The sequence below is a fragment of the Tamandua tetradactyla genome, chromosome 4 (genome assembly GCF_023851605.1).
Source record: "Tamandua tetradactyla isolate mTamTet1 chromosome 4, mTamTet1.pri, whole genome shotgun sequence".
Classification (NCBI taxonomy): Eukaryota; Metazoa; Chordata; class Mammalia; order Pilosa; family Myrmecophagidae; genus Tamandua; species Tamandua tetradactyla.
Genome location: NC_135330.1, coordinates 160,863,752 through 160,878,873, shown reverse-complemented (window position 1 = coordinate 160,878,873; position 15,122 = coordinate 160,863,752). Strand labels below are relative to the sequence as shown.

Below are 15,122 nucleotides of genomic sequence, written 5' to 3'. Positions count from 1 at the left end.
AGTGTGTCACTAAGTCACTCTCCATCGAGAGAGACAGACATATATAACACAACAAAATGAAATAACCTAGTATGAGTGCTATGATACAGATCTGTAGAAACAGATGTGATAGCATATAGGAGGGAGATTTGACTTTGTAGTGTCATTGAAGAAGGAGTAAGCAGTACATTAGCTATGTCTTGAAGTATGAGGACAAATCATACTTCTCTTGAGAAGGAGAATCATGAAGAGAATCAAAGCAAAAGGAACACGTGGAAGAGAGCCATGAAAGCAAATACAATTCACCTCACATCGCCTATTTTTTCAGTAGGCAAACTCTGCCTCACACATTTGCAATGGCATCACCAATAACTGCATGGAGTTAAAAATATCAATTTTAAGACCATGCTCTTGAAAAACTATCTTCTATACATCTAGCCTATGGATTTCAGTATTCTTGATTATTCAATCCATGAATAACATTCTCAACAGTTCTCCCAGCTTAACTTCCCTGTTTACCAGATTTTTCTCTGTTTACCCATTTACAAGGAATTACTACATGATCATATCAAAGAATTTAAGCATATAGCACACACATCACAAAGAAACTAAGGATTGAGGAGAATTTTATAATCGTTTTCGTTCTTTGAAGGTATATTTTATGAATTCAAATTATTTTAACATTTGTCTAATCCAATGCTCATCTTTTGGGAACAATTTAATTTTACATTCATAAAAGTAAAATTTTTGTTTTACTTTTTTGTTTTTCCATATAACGAATATAATCTGCCATATGCCATCATAAAGTTAGTCAGGCTTCGCTTTATTTTTATTGGTTTACATTATATCCTCAATAGGATTTGGAGAAATCTGAAAAATAAATGATATCAGTTAGCCAAACTAGCTGTAGAATACATTATTTTAATTGATTGCATATATTTTGTATATATTTCATTTATAGCTTTTCTTTTGAGAAACAGTGATAAGTTGCAGTTATCACATATCAAAAGCCATAATCTTGAAGAAGGGAAAACAACAGTAGGGGTCCTATAGGCTTTCTCTTTTTTTACAACCCAGGTCCTCAGGCATGGCAGGTAAGCACTCTCACCTGCTGAGCCACCGTGGCCCTCCCTATAGGCTTTCTGATAAGCCTTTTCACAACAGTGCCCACAGCTTCAAGGCGTTATTCTTTGTCATAGTGTCTTTAAATACACAGCCTTCCCTTGACTTAAGAATGTTGCATATGTGATTTCTGTTCAAGACACATGGTGTAAAAAACATGTCCTCTTTAGGACCTTTATACTCCACATTCAGTAACAGCAGTCAGCTGTGAGCACATTATATTTTCATTAATGGGAGGATTTTCTTCAAACAAGTCTTCATTTATTTGAAGACTAATATTAAAATAGGCATAAAGTAGTTATGCATATGATGGATTAAACTCTGCCTAAAGCCTTACCTATCAACACAGCATACAGAGGATACACATAGAAAGCCATACATCTGCCTGTACTCACACACACACCAACACACACACACACACAGAGGTTTTAAATTATCTTTATCTCTCTCCTAATTTCTTTGGCAAGAGCATATATCAGTGAATTCTTATATAGTATTCATGAAGCTACTCCACAATTTATAATCCAATTACTATTTGCCAGAAGAAAAAAATGATATATCCATACAAATTAATGCTGGTACACCCTCCTGCCTTCTAAAGTACCAATACCCAGCCCTCCCAAAGTCACCAGCCTATAGGTCTAAAATCCACTGTTCTATTGCTACTCCACTATTTTAATGATCCCCCAATCTGTCATGGATCTTCTAGTATCTACTCATAGGCCTCCCTCCTGTCAATGTCAAATGTTTGTGGACTTTCTTATATTGCCTGCTATCATACGACTTGCCTTGGCAGTTTACCCATTATCTCGTTCCTAATCAATCTGATAACCCACTATTTCTTATACACCATTTAACCTTCTTATGTGCCTTATCTGTCTACTTGTATTATAAATGTATTACAAATGATATTATATATCTGTACCCTCATAGTACCTATCCCAGAGTAATGCACATACCAAACAATTTAGGTTAAGAATTACGTAATATGGAACAGTGTTGCTTCCAAATTCTTCTTACAATTTTGGAATCAACTAGAATATTTAAGAACAATAAATGTTCAAGGGGGTAATAAGAGGTCTCCATAAATAATAGTATTTTCTTATATAGTATAATTAGATATAAGATGGTAAAACAAAAAAAATAACATTTTTTAAGAATAGCAGTGTATTTCATAAGTAATTACTCATTAGTTCATTTGATTTACTTCATGCTAAGTATTTATGATTGCATCATATGTATATATATACAACAATATACATATATAAGTAGCACATAATATTTCACTGACTACATTATATTAAACAGTATTTAAGTATTTCTATTTCCTACTGAAATATAGTAACAATTTACATTTGCTTAACATATGTAAAAGAGAAGATATTAACAATATAAAAACTATTAAAGAAGAACTATAAAAGGCAGAAAGTAGTGACATAGATAAGAATACTCCAGTCTTAGATAAGATATTTATCTCATCTTAATTTCTTCATAATACCTATCTCAAATAATACCTACCTCATGGGATTCTCATAAGAACCAAGTAAGATTTTATATATACATGCATGTGCACACATACATATATAGTACACATACATATATAGTACACATATATGCATGTATTTTGTCAACTGTGAGGTATTCAACCTATTATTAATAAAAACTTCAGAAAACTGGTCTTCATTTAATTTTCTTCAAAATTATTAGATTTTAATACATAGTCAAATTAGGTCACACCATGTGACTTAGATGATTTATTGTACTTGTTTGATTTTGCATGATGTCTTGTACAAGTCTAAGTATGCTGCTGGCCTTTACTGATCCTACACAGGACAAGCAATGTCCTTGTGGAAGAATCATGACCCAGCTTGGCAAAAAATTGAAAGTGAAATATTTACATCCCATCATTATCTGAGTATGGATTTTACCACAGACATTTGGAGATTTTTTTCTAAGCAGTTAATGAAAAGATTAGAGTTAGTGTACCGAATCTTTTATAATTAAGATGAACTAATTTAAAAATCAATGTTGAAAACCACTGTTAAAAAGTTTAAAAACATTATATTCTGTCTGACTATAATAAACTGCAATAGAAAATTTGAGATTTATTTAAAAGAAAAATATACTTTAATAGAAAGAAATCTAGATGTGAAAACTTAACTCTGATTATATAGGTATAAGTACTGTTTCTAGGCTTATCATTGAATTTTATATTTAAAAAAGATTGTTTTACATATAAAGGGCTGACTCTCCAATTCCAGCATAAGTTTTACTTGTTCTTCCAGGAAGTATTAAGAAACTGGAATGAGTTTCTCCACCCCTTTGCAAGTCTCCCTTGTGACAATAATACCTAGTGACAAAATGGTTGGTCAAGATTATGGGTGGCTTACAGGAAAAGGACATAGCAATCTCTTTTTATAGCTGGGTTTCAAACTCAGTATTGAGACAAACAGTTAAATTCTCCCTCTTACCACCACATATTTAAACACTTTCCCATTGACATAATTATACACATGATGCTAATGAATGGATTCAATGAATATATCTTAGTTATTGATGTTGTACAGAGAACAAAATATTTCAGAACTATCTCGCCAGCAAGCCAATGGAGAAAAAAATTAGATTCAAAGGGCTTTAGTTCTGAATGAATGATGCCTTTCTAAACCTACCCACCACAAGGTTACTACTTCAGGATCAGTAGAAAAAAATGTAGTATAAAATATTCCTTGCAACTAAAAAGGAAAATAACTTTTGAACCTACATTATTATCTCAAAACCAATGGGATGATCAAAGATGTTACAATTACTTAAAGACTAATTCACTATAAATGGGGTCTACTCACTTTGTACTAAATAAGAAAATAAATTACCAATGTAGGGCCCATTTTTTCATGAAGATGAGATAATCACACACAAAAAATAGAACCCAAGTTAAAAAGGGAAATACTTGAAATGTAGAGGAGCCAGTTTTCCAGAACATCAGCTAGTTCCATCCTCCTATTCCACGTTATTAACAGCCCCTTCCAATATGAAAAAGTTAGAATGGGCATAGCCCAAATGCTTCTAAAGAGAGGGAGAATGATCAAAGGTAATAGTGGAGTTACACAGAGAAGGTAGGGTTTAATAAATGAGTATGAGTGCTCAATCATTATATTGATATTTCTTTTAGTCTTTAGTACCTTAGAGCTGCTAGAAATAAAAACTTAAAATTGCAGAATTGTGACCCATACCAAACTTTTAAATCTGTTCTACAACTAATTGCTGTGATGTACTTTGAAATTTATTGCTTTTTTTGTAGATATGTTATTTTGCACAAAAAGAAAAAGAAAAAGAGGGAAGAGGAGTGTGCGGTTTGAAAAGGTGAGAAAAAGGTGGTCTCCCAACGTCCCCCAAGATTGCATTCAGAGCGAGGTGGGCCCTTCATAGCCTCTTGGAAAGGGTGGGACTGCTGCTTTTGAAAGACCCAAAGATAAATGACTTTTGACTTTGAAATCTAATGGACTTTCAAAACTGCTGGGGTCCAGTGAGCCCTGTGTTCCTTCTACCCTCTAGAAATGGGCATATGTATCCTATGACTATTTCTCCTTTATATATTGGCAGCAAATAATTTGTTTGAATTTCATAGGTCCAGAGCCAGAGGATAATTTTGCCTGAGAACAAACCAGGCCTGTTATTAACTTTGATGAGACTTTGTACTGGTTTTAACCTTGTATTGCATTTGATTGTTACTGAAATGCTTTGATGTTTTCTGATATTGTGATGGAATTAATGTACTTTGTGCATGAGGAAAATATGTCACTTTTTAGGGTCCAAAGGGTGGAATGTGCCAGTTTGAAAAGGTTTATTTACCCTAGAAAAGCTATGTTTTAATCCTAATTCCATTTTGTAATGGCAGCCATTTCTTCTAATCCCTATTTAGCACTGTATGTTGGAAATTTTAATTGGATTATCTCCACTGAGATGTGGCTTGCTCAATAGTGGGTGTTAAATTGGATTAGGTGGAGCTGTGTCTCCACCCATTCCAGGTGGGTCTTGATTACCTTAATGGAATCCTATAAATGAGGAAGAATGTTGGAGAACAATAAGAGAGATAGGTGGGAGATTCAGAGAGAGCAGAGAACACCACAACACCACAAAGCAGAGTTCACCAGCCAACGACTTTTGGAGATGAAGAAGGAAAATGCCTCTCAGGGAGCTGCAAAGGAAGCTAGCAGATGAGTGTTTGCCCTGTGCCTTTCCAGATGAGAAAGAAACCCTGATTATGTTTGCCATGTGCCTTTCTACTTGACAGAGAAACCTGAACTTCATCGGCCTTCTTAAACCAAGGTATTTTTCTGCCTTAGCTTGGACATTTTTATAGACTTGCTTTAGTTGGGATATTTTCTCGGCCTTAGAACTGTAAGCCAGCAACTTATTAAATTCCCCTTTTTAAAAGCCATTCCGTTTCTGGTATATTGCATTCCGGCAGCTAGAACAAGGAGTATAACAGAAAAGATAGGATTGAACGAATGAGTCTGACTGCTGAATCATTATATTGATATTTCTGTTGGTCTCCAGTGTCTTGGAGCAGCTAGAAGAAAACATGAAAAATTGTGGAACTGAAACCCATACCAAACTTTAAAATCTATTCTATGACTACTTGTTAAAATGTACTTGGAAATTTATTGCTTTTTGTGTATATATGTTATATTTCACAATTAAAAAAACATTAAAAAGGGAAATGCTATAAACAAAGATACTAAAACGTGCAAAAAAAGGATTATGTAAGGAAAACAACATCGTGACTACATGTAGTTAAGGCACCATTAGTGAGGCAGAGATCCATCTTATTTGTAGATTTTATAGATGGTGCTAACATTTTATTTGATAGTAAATAAACAATATTCAAAATTTTTTGGTAAACATATGCAATATTAAGACACTAGATATTTATTTTTGTATTAGACTTTACAGTCTTCAAAGCACATAAAGAATCATTCATATTATTTGACACCAGGCTTTCCTACACCTCAGTAAACAATAGTAACCCATGTCACCCTAACCTCTTCTCTAGACAACTGTAATAGGCTCCTAAGTCAACTCTGGCTTCTCTTCAATTTACATATTGAAATTAGAAAATTTCCTATAGTTTACTCACATTGAGATGGGAAGATTATACTCTGTCAAAGGTGAATTTACAATTGGAATTAGGAAATGGATCACCTGATCAAAATAATAAGCCATAATATGATCAAGACAGACAGAAGAGAAGAAGTACAGAATTTAGCTGTGGTTCAAAATATGCAATTGTACAATGTCTGTGAGAAATGCGTTTCTAGAGTTGCAACAGAAATTAAAATGAAATAAATGATTTGTAATAGAAGGTCAGATTAAGTCTAAGGTGAATATAGGCTTATAAAGAGGATCATTTCTGAAGTAAGCCTTAAGAACAGAGCTAAGGGAAAGTTTACATTTTGGTATAACTGTAAAGCAAAGCTTATTGAAAAAAATCAGAAAAAACTCTGGACAAAAAATAATACTGAGACTCAGAAAATGCTGGATTTGTAAAGTAAAATACTTGGTCAAATTATTGGAATATTATTAAATAAAATATATAATAGTAAGAAATTAAATTTAACACATAGAATCTTCAAGCTCTAATATTACTATCATATGGAGTCTTGAATATAAAGGCATGAGATAGTAGGTTGTCATGTAAAGACAACTCTATTCCTAGTATTTGGTCAACTTTGTTTAACATAAGGACCTATGGTCTATTTTTGTGCCTGAGGCTTTATCTTTTAGGCATGAAGCACAATTTCTGACATAGCCTAAAAAAGATCAACAACAGTTTAAATGGGACTTGACTTAGATTTTAGATGACTTTTCTATAACATGAATATATTTCATGAAGTTTATTTCAAACATAAGTAGTGATCATTACTTTAAGAGGACCTTTGGGGGAAAACGTGAAGTAAATCACACTTAGGTAGTTTGAGAAAACAATGTTAAAAAGCTGAAGGAAAATAAAACAGGAAAACATAAGTCATTAATTTGAGAATCAATTTCTGAACACATACAGTAATATGGATGCATGGTAGGGATAGTCTGTAAGATTAGGTTTTGAGGCTGATGCTTTCATCATTCAAAATAATTTAGATACTATCCCAAAGAAAGCTGGATTTAACCTGGGTGGTGGGAGGAAGACTCCATGAAACTGAATGGACTTCTGATTTTTCTACTATTTCATTGGCTATAATAGCTCTGTAATGGCAGCACTTGAGTTCAGAAAGTTTTATTTGATAAGATGATATCTTCTTTTCAGGAACTAGTAAATAAGCCACAGAACATTTTATAATAGAAATCATTCAAACAGCATACTTGCCTTGGGAATATTTTTAAGACAATTTTTATAACCTCTCTACTTTTAGATGAAAACAAAGTACAGCCATCTCAAAGACATATGCATTTTCCATGTAGAGATGACAACTTCAAAACTCAGTTGTAAGTTAGTCTTTATTTTCAGAATGTAAAATGACACATTCCATTTCACTCTCTAAAATCACTGTAGTCATAGCCAATCCTTCAGAAATAAAAATATCTAATACGATGATTTTGAAGCCATGTTCCAAAAAAGAGCTGTCATATTCCATTTTTACCATTATGCACTTCAACAATTTATATCCAATCTATTCAATGAACTATCATTTCTGTAAACTGTTTCAACTCAGAAATCTGCGACCCTGATTGTCCAATTTCTGATCATAAAATCTTATCCTCTCAAGCTTTTCATACAAAGAACATTGCATTTCAACTTTATTGAAACCTCCTTCACCCTGCAGAGCTTTCTTCTCTTCCAACCTATTGCTTTCTTCTCAACTTAATTTCATTCCACAATCCTTCTCATGGAGAGTCTATAGGGTATGTCTTCATCCACACACATTTTAGGATGCACAGATTTCTTCCTTGCAAATACATTTGTCTCCTTTTATTTGTTTCTAGAGATGCCAAATATTGATGAGAGATATAAATTTAGTGAACTTGATGAATTTAAGGTGACTAATCGCAGAAACACTGAAGTCAAATAAAAGCAATTGCTTCATATTGACTGAGGACAATTAACTAATTTTTTTTTTTTTTTTTTTTTTTTTTTTTAGCATGGGCAGGTACTGGGAATCGAACCTGGGTCTCCAGTATGGCAGGTGAGAGCTCTGACTCCTGAGCCACTGTGGCCCACCCTAAGTAATTTTTTTTTCATTAGAAAAAGTTTGCTAAATAATATTATGAAGGAACAACAGAATATATATTCTTAAGAAAAAAATATATAAATCATTCTGCAGTGGAATCAAATATTAGAGAAGAATTTTTAAAGTCAGTTTCTCATATCTGATATTTAAATTATCTGGGTATACCTCAGTGATAATGGAGAGAATATTTCTCTAAACATATTGCAATGCACTGATTCTTGACTAAGATGTAACAGCTGAACTTTATGTATTTAAGAATATATTTAATTTAAATATGGTAATAAAATAATGTTTTCTTCTTCTAGCTATAGGTATTTCATTTAATGCTTAAGCCTTATAAACAGAACTAAAATCTATTGAAATATTTATTAGTCTTTAAATTTTCTTATGTCTTTCATTCACATTTTGATTGTTTTTAAAGAGTCTCAAACTTTGTCTTTCAAGATCATTTTGATTGTAAGGGTAGTAACCAAGTTTAATCAAATAAAGTAATAACATATAATTTGTCAACTAGTATAAGTCCAGGGGTCTCATATGGCAATTCAGACAATACCATCAGGAGTCAGTCTTTTTCATTATCAGAGCACTGGTGTCTACCTTGATGGATTTATTTCCGGTGTGTTCATCCTGTAACATGCAAGATATTCGAGAAAAGCTCCAGGCTTACAAACCATAATCTTAGCAACGTGTGTAGATAAAGACTCTTTTTCCATTAGTCCAGCAAAAATCCTAGAATATTTGCCTGGCTTAGATAACTAGCTTGTCTCTAAAGCAACTACTGTGCCCAAAGGAATAAAATGCTTTTGTGGAACCTGTTCCCCTACTAAGAGACAGGGCTAAAATCATTCCCATCTATACTGCATGGGCTGAGAGGGGTAAGGGTGGTTCCCAAAGCTAAATTTGAAGAGTGCTGTCAGAAAGAAAAAGAAAATATCTAGATAAGGGAAAATTGATAGATGCTTCACATACCATCTCAAAAATGATTGGTGAGTATTTTAGTCAAAAAAAAAAAAAAGTCAGGACCTTATTCAGTGATGTTTGCACATCCTTCATTTTGAAAAGTGAGAAAAGGGTTTAGATTTGTCCGTCTCTTTTTATAAAAATGATTTTAAAATCTCATTAATAATATTGATACCAACTAACTACAACCTGCAATATCAGGCATTGATATCAAGGAGGTGCTCGGTCATTGTTGTGATGAATGTTTACAATATCAAAAAATAAAATGAATAAAAGAATTTCCATTTCCAAAACTATGAAAATCTATTTTTAATTATATGATATACAAAACACTAAAAGAAAAAAAAGTAAAAGTTTTTTCCCTTACATAGGTAGAAATATTAGGAGAGTTAATATGAAAATACTTATTTTAGTTTACCTTTCAGATAGGATAAAAATAAATGGTTGTTAAAGTAAAATTCATACTGAGATAATTTAACATATCTGAAAGCAAATCATTGGCAGGTGGAAATCCAGCCTAAATATAATTTAAATATAATAGAGCTCATATTATTAAATGCAATTCCCTTAAATTACAATAAAAATAAGGTAAGATATATAAATTATAATAGCTTATTCAGATGTTTCTGGGCAAAGAATCTGAGTAGACACTTCTCCAAAGATGATGATGATGTTCAATATCATCAGCCATCAGAGAAATCAAAAACACAATGAGATACCAGTACACACTCACTAGTCTTGCTATAATCAAATAGAGAAAACAGCCAAATGTTAGTGAAAATGTGAGAAACTAGAACACTCATACACCATTGATGGGAATGTAATGTGGTACATCCGCTTTGGAAATCAATCTAGCAGTACACAAAAATTGAAACACAGAGTTATCCCCTAATCCAGCAATTCCACTACTAGGTATATATGCAACAGAAATGAAAACATAAGTTTACACCAAAACTTAACATAAATACTTATAGCAGTATTATGAATAGTAGACAAAAATGGAAGCAACTGAAATGTCCATCAAACGATAAATGGATAAAACAAAATATGGTATATCCATAAACTGAAATATCCTTTAGCCATAAAAAAGAATGACATACTGATACATGCTGCAACATGGATGAACCTTGAAAACCTTATAGTAAGTGAAAGGAAACAGACACAAAAGGTCACATACTTTATGATTCCATTTATAGAGAGTCTAGAATAGGCAAATCCATGTAGCGAGAAAGTAGTAGGGCTTGGGAGGGGAAAAGGGTAGTAACTGCACAAGAGCACAAGGTGTTTTTTTTTTTTTTTTTTTGGTGTTATGACAATGTTTTAAAATTGTGGCTGTATATGCACAAAACTGTGAATCTACTAAAGAAAACTGAACTGGATATTTTAAATGGATAAATTACATGGGGTGTTAATTATAAAGCTGTTATTAAAAGAGTACTCGTGGGCAGGCCACAGTGGCTCAGCAGGTAAGAGCTTGCTTGCCTGCCATGGCCAATGACCCGGGTTCGATTCCCGGTGCCTGCCCATGTAAAAAAAAAAAAAAAAAAAAAAAAAAAAGTACTCGTGTTTTAAAATACAGTCACATGAAAACAAATAAAGGAATGCCTAACGCATGTATATTTAGAAGAAAGAGGCATAGAATCTAATTCTATGTTAATGTAATGTTAATTCTATGCAATGTTAATGTTTATACAGCAAATTGGAAGAAACAAAGTCCTTTATTTTTATACAATTGCTATTGTTAAAAAGACAATAAGGCAGAAACTAAAGTTTACTCAACTATCATGTGAACTAGTGAAAAAAGTCATGATCAGGGTCTTCAAAGAATGATGTCAGTTCCCTCAGGTTAATCAAGGTTTTAGGTATAGAATGTTTTCATGGATATTATAATAAGCAAGCAAAGAACAGAAAATGTATTATATCTCACATTAATGAAAGAGTAGATTTATATCACTACGACTACATAACATGATGTATAAGATGACAACCAAAAAGAGAGGTCAATGTATTGAGACAGCTGCTAGACAAAGACAACAGTTAAAGTAATCAAGACAAGAAAATACTTCCACATGAGAAATACTGGGAGCCTTGCTGTACAACCTAGGTAATTTGATCTTATTGGTTTTCTCCGATAGGAAATTCAACTGTGCTAATTTCATCATAAACACTTTAGATTACTAAATAAAACTTGACTTAAGTTACATATTCAAAATTTACTAATTTAATTGTAACTATATGCACTGAGTTGAAATTTACTAATAGAAAATATCTAATCCTCAAAAAATTTTAAAAGAATGACTTTACAAAGAACAGTACCACATACTTAGAAATAAATAAAATTAAACGATGAAAATAATTATCTTACTTAGAAATAAATAAAATTAAACGATGAAAATAATTATCTTAAATATTCATATTGAACTAGCATTTAGTGACTACTCAAACAACTATAATATTGAAATATTCAAAGAATTGAGGGGAACTAACCCTAATCACAGTTTCATCTCTCTCCAATGCATATTTTCTTCGGATTTTTTTTCTATTTGCATATATAATACCTACTTCCTTATATTGTACTCTCTAAACAGAGGTTTAATTTTTATTATATAGATTACTTACATAGGTTACTTACTTACATAGGTCCTTTGTTAAAAAATGGTATTATATTAGTATGAAAGTCTTCTTTATAAATATATCCTTCCCCTTCTCCAACATTAGATTGGGTACATAAATATCCCTTTCATTGCTGAAGTCTATGATTGTTTGATATTCCTATCTAAATTATAATTACATTATAAAACCAATTATACGTAAAACAATAGTGCACAAAGATCTACATTCTTAATAAGAAACACTCATTAAATATTTTGTCCTAGAAATGGAAGAACATTTTAAAATTGAATTTTAAATACATCCTATTAAATTAATGCTATAATAGAGAACTGTAATAAACATAATTTACTTCAGAAGAGAAGGCTAGAATCAGATTTCTTTCTTAGCAGAGAATAAAAGAATGCTACTCCATCTGAGTCATTAGGAAACCAGAAGTCTAACTTTATATTTTATAAACAATCAGCATATTTAAAGAAATATTTTCCTTTTTTCTTTAACCAGCATCAGCAACATATTTAGTTTCAAGTACAACTAAATATACCAGTGGCTAATCACTCTTATATAATGACAATATGTAGAAGACAAAAATATGGATGGGAAGATAAACACAAAAGAAGAGAGAGGGACTTTTAAAAAAAATCCTTGAGATAAAATTAAAATGAAAAGAGAGAAAAACAACAACAAATTGTGAATAGCAGTAACATAGTAAAGGTCAAGGATCACACTATTTGACTTGAAGTTTTGAGATTATAGTAAACACAGGAAATTTATCTTTCCTAATCATGTAAGATGTTCCTCTCAATTAGCTAAATTAATCAGCCAATTATATTTTTGACAGAAAAATTAAGATGTGGGCCACAAAACTGAAAGATCAAACAGCATCTTGTTTAAATGTACAAAAGTAAACTTCACTAAACTATAGAGACAAGGGGTAGAAAGTATGAAATTAATATGTACAATATGGGTACAAAAATTGGGTAAAATGTGTATAGCCTTATAAAGATAAAATTTGCATTTTTCATATGGGCAATCAAATGAACCAATACTTAATATTTAAATAACTAATAATCATGAGTGACAAAAATAATGCTAATGGGCAAAAATCTCTTTTAAGAATATGACAATAGTGATGAACAGTAGATCATGGTCAACCCAAGGATGCTTGGACAAACTAAGAAGTAAAATTTTCTCAAATTATTTTAATCATGAACTGAAAAGCAGCATTTCCTTGTCAAGAAATTATAGAAAAATGTAGAGACCTTGGAATAAATAAAATGGTGCTGACCTTTATTAAATAGGCCTAGAAAAGGGAATAATTTTAACATCTAATTTTGTCTCCATCCAACTTCTTTGGTGGAGTTTTTACAAACAGTGAGCTTATCTACTCTAGATTTATAGACTACTTTTTCAGCTTCCAAGGTTTCCAAAATGTGATATATCAGAATGGATTTGCTTTTATAAAGGGGATGTATTAAGTTACAAATTAAAATTTTAAGACCAAGAAAAATGTTCAAATTAAGGCATCAATAGAGGATACCTTCTCAGAGGAAATGAGGCCAGATCTGGAACACTTCTGTCAGCTGGAACTCATGTGGCTAGCATTTACTGGTACTTACTCCATGTTCCTTGCTTTTAGCCTCTGATTCCAGTGGCTTTCTCTCTAAGCATCTAGGGGTCCCTTCTTAGGTTCTCTTGGGAAAACTCTGAATTTCTTCTCTTAGCTTCTCTTGGGTCTCTTCAGGTTCTAGGTCCTTGTAGGGTCCTTGTTTAGCATCTCCCAAGTCAAGTCTATCTCCAAGCATCTGTGCTTTCTCCAAAAGATCTCCCAGTTATAGAACTCCAGTAAGTAGATTAAGAGCCTCCCCCTAATGAGTGAGGTCACAATCAAAAGGTTCCACCCACAACTGGGTGGGTTGCATCTCCTTGGAAACAACAACCTAAATGTCACACCCAACAATAGGTCTGACCCCACAAATTGGATTAGAAGAACATGGCTTTTCTGGGATACATAACAGTTTCAGGCCAGCATAAATACATTTAAAAACTTGTTTAGTGACTTCGATTTTGTCAACATCCTCCTGTGATTGACTCTTGATTATTATGGATTTATTTATATCTTTATATCTGGTTGTATAGCCTGAAATTGTAGATGTTAGCTTTTGTACATTTGTCACAATTCAAAACAAAATATGCTAGATTCTCCACCAGCCAGCAGATTCTTGAAAGTCAGCCCCACCAGATGACCAGGGGTTTGCATTGTCTTGCCTCAATACACCAATGCCTCAAATTCTGGGAACTGTAGTAAAACAGCAGTGCCTCTTTAATTCCTGCAAACTTTGTTTGATACTGTAGAATCTCATACTTGGTGACAGCATCAATTTTAATCTCCTCTTATATATCCAATTGCATAATTAAATTTGTTGCTGCAAGGCAGGTTCACCAATTGGAGATTCCTTTCTGCTGTAGTGCCATAGGCATTGTTCTCCTGTCCTCATTTGCTAGGTGTCAGAATATAATATACAAGGAATCGAACAGCTTTCAAAAGGGAGAATTTATCAAGTTGCAAGTTTACAGTTCTATAGAAAGTGTTCCAATTAAAACAAGTCTATAGAAATGTTCAAATTAAGATACCAACAAGAGGTTACCTTCACTCAAGAAAGGCCGATGATGTTCAGCATTTCTCAACTGACAAGACTCACAGCGAACATGGCAATGTCCGCTGACTTTCTCTACAGGCTTCTTGTTTCATGAAGCTCCCCCAGGGGTGTCTTCCTTCTTCATCTCCAAAGGTCTCTGGCTGTGTGAGCTCTCGTGGTTTCTGTTGCTCTTTCATGGCTCTCTCGTGTTGCGCTCTCTCCAAAATGCTTCCTCTTTTAAAGGAGTCCAATAAGCTAATCAAGACCTACCTGGAACGGATGGAGTCACATCTCCCTCTGTTCAAGGTTAATACCCACAACTGGGATAATCACATCTCTGTGGAGACAATCTAATCAAAATATTCCAACCTGCATTATTGAATGCAGATTAAAAGAAAAGGTTGCTACCACAAGATGGGATCACAGTTAGAATAGGGGTTTTCTAGGTACATAATCCTTTCAATTCAGCACATCTTCCATTACTCTGAAATAACATGAGACAAAGTATAAAACATTTTGTACTCATAGTGGCAATAAAGCAATAATCCTGAGCTAGACAACCCAAAAGATTACATGGCAGCTATGA

General features: G+C 32.9%; 1 long non-coding RNA gene across 3 annotated transcripts in view; it reads right to left on the bottom strand.

Moving 5' to 3' along the window:
* The window catches only part of LOC143679484 (uncharacterized), a 263,205-nt gene extending 249,448 nt beyond the window's left edge, over window positions 1-13,757 (bottom strand). For all 3 annotated transcript variants that reach the window (XR_013173794.1, XR_013173795.1, XR_013173793.1), the window contains exon 1: window positions 13,517-13,757. This is a non-coding gene — a long non-coding RNA (uncharacterized LOC143679484). The remainder of the gene's footprint in view (window positions 1-13,516) is intronic.
* Between the last annotated feature and the right edge of the window lie 1,365 nt (window positions 13,758-15,122).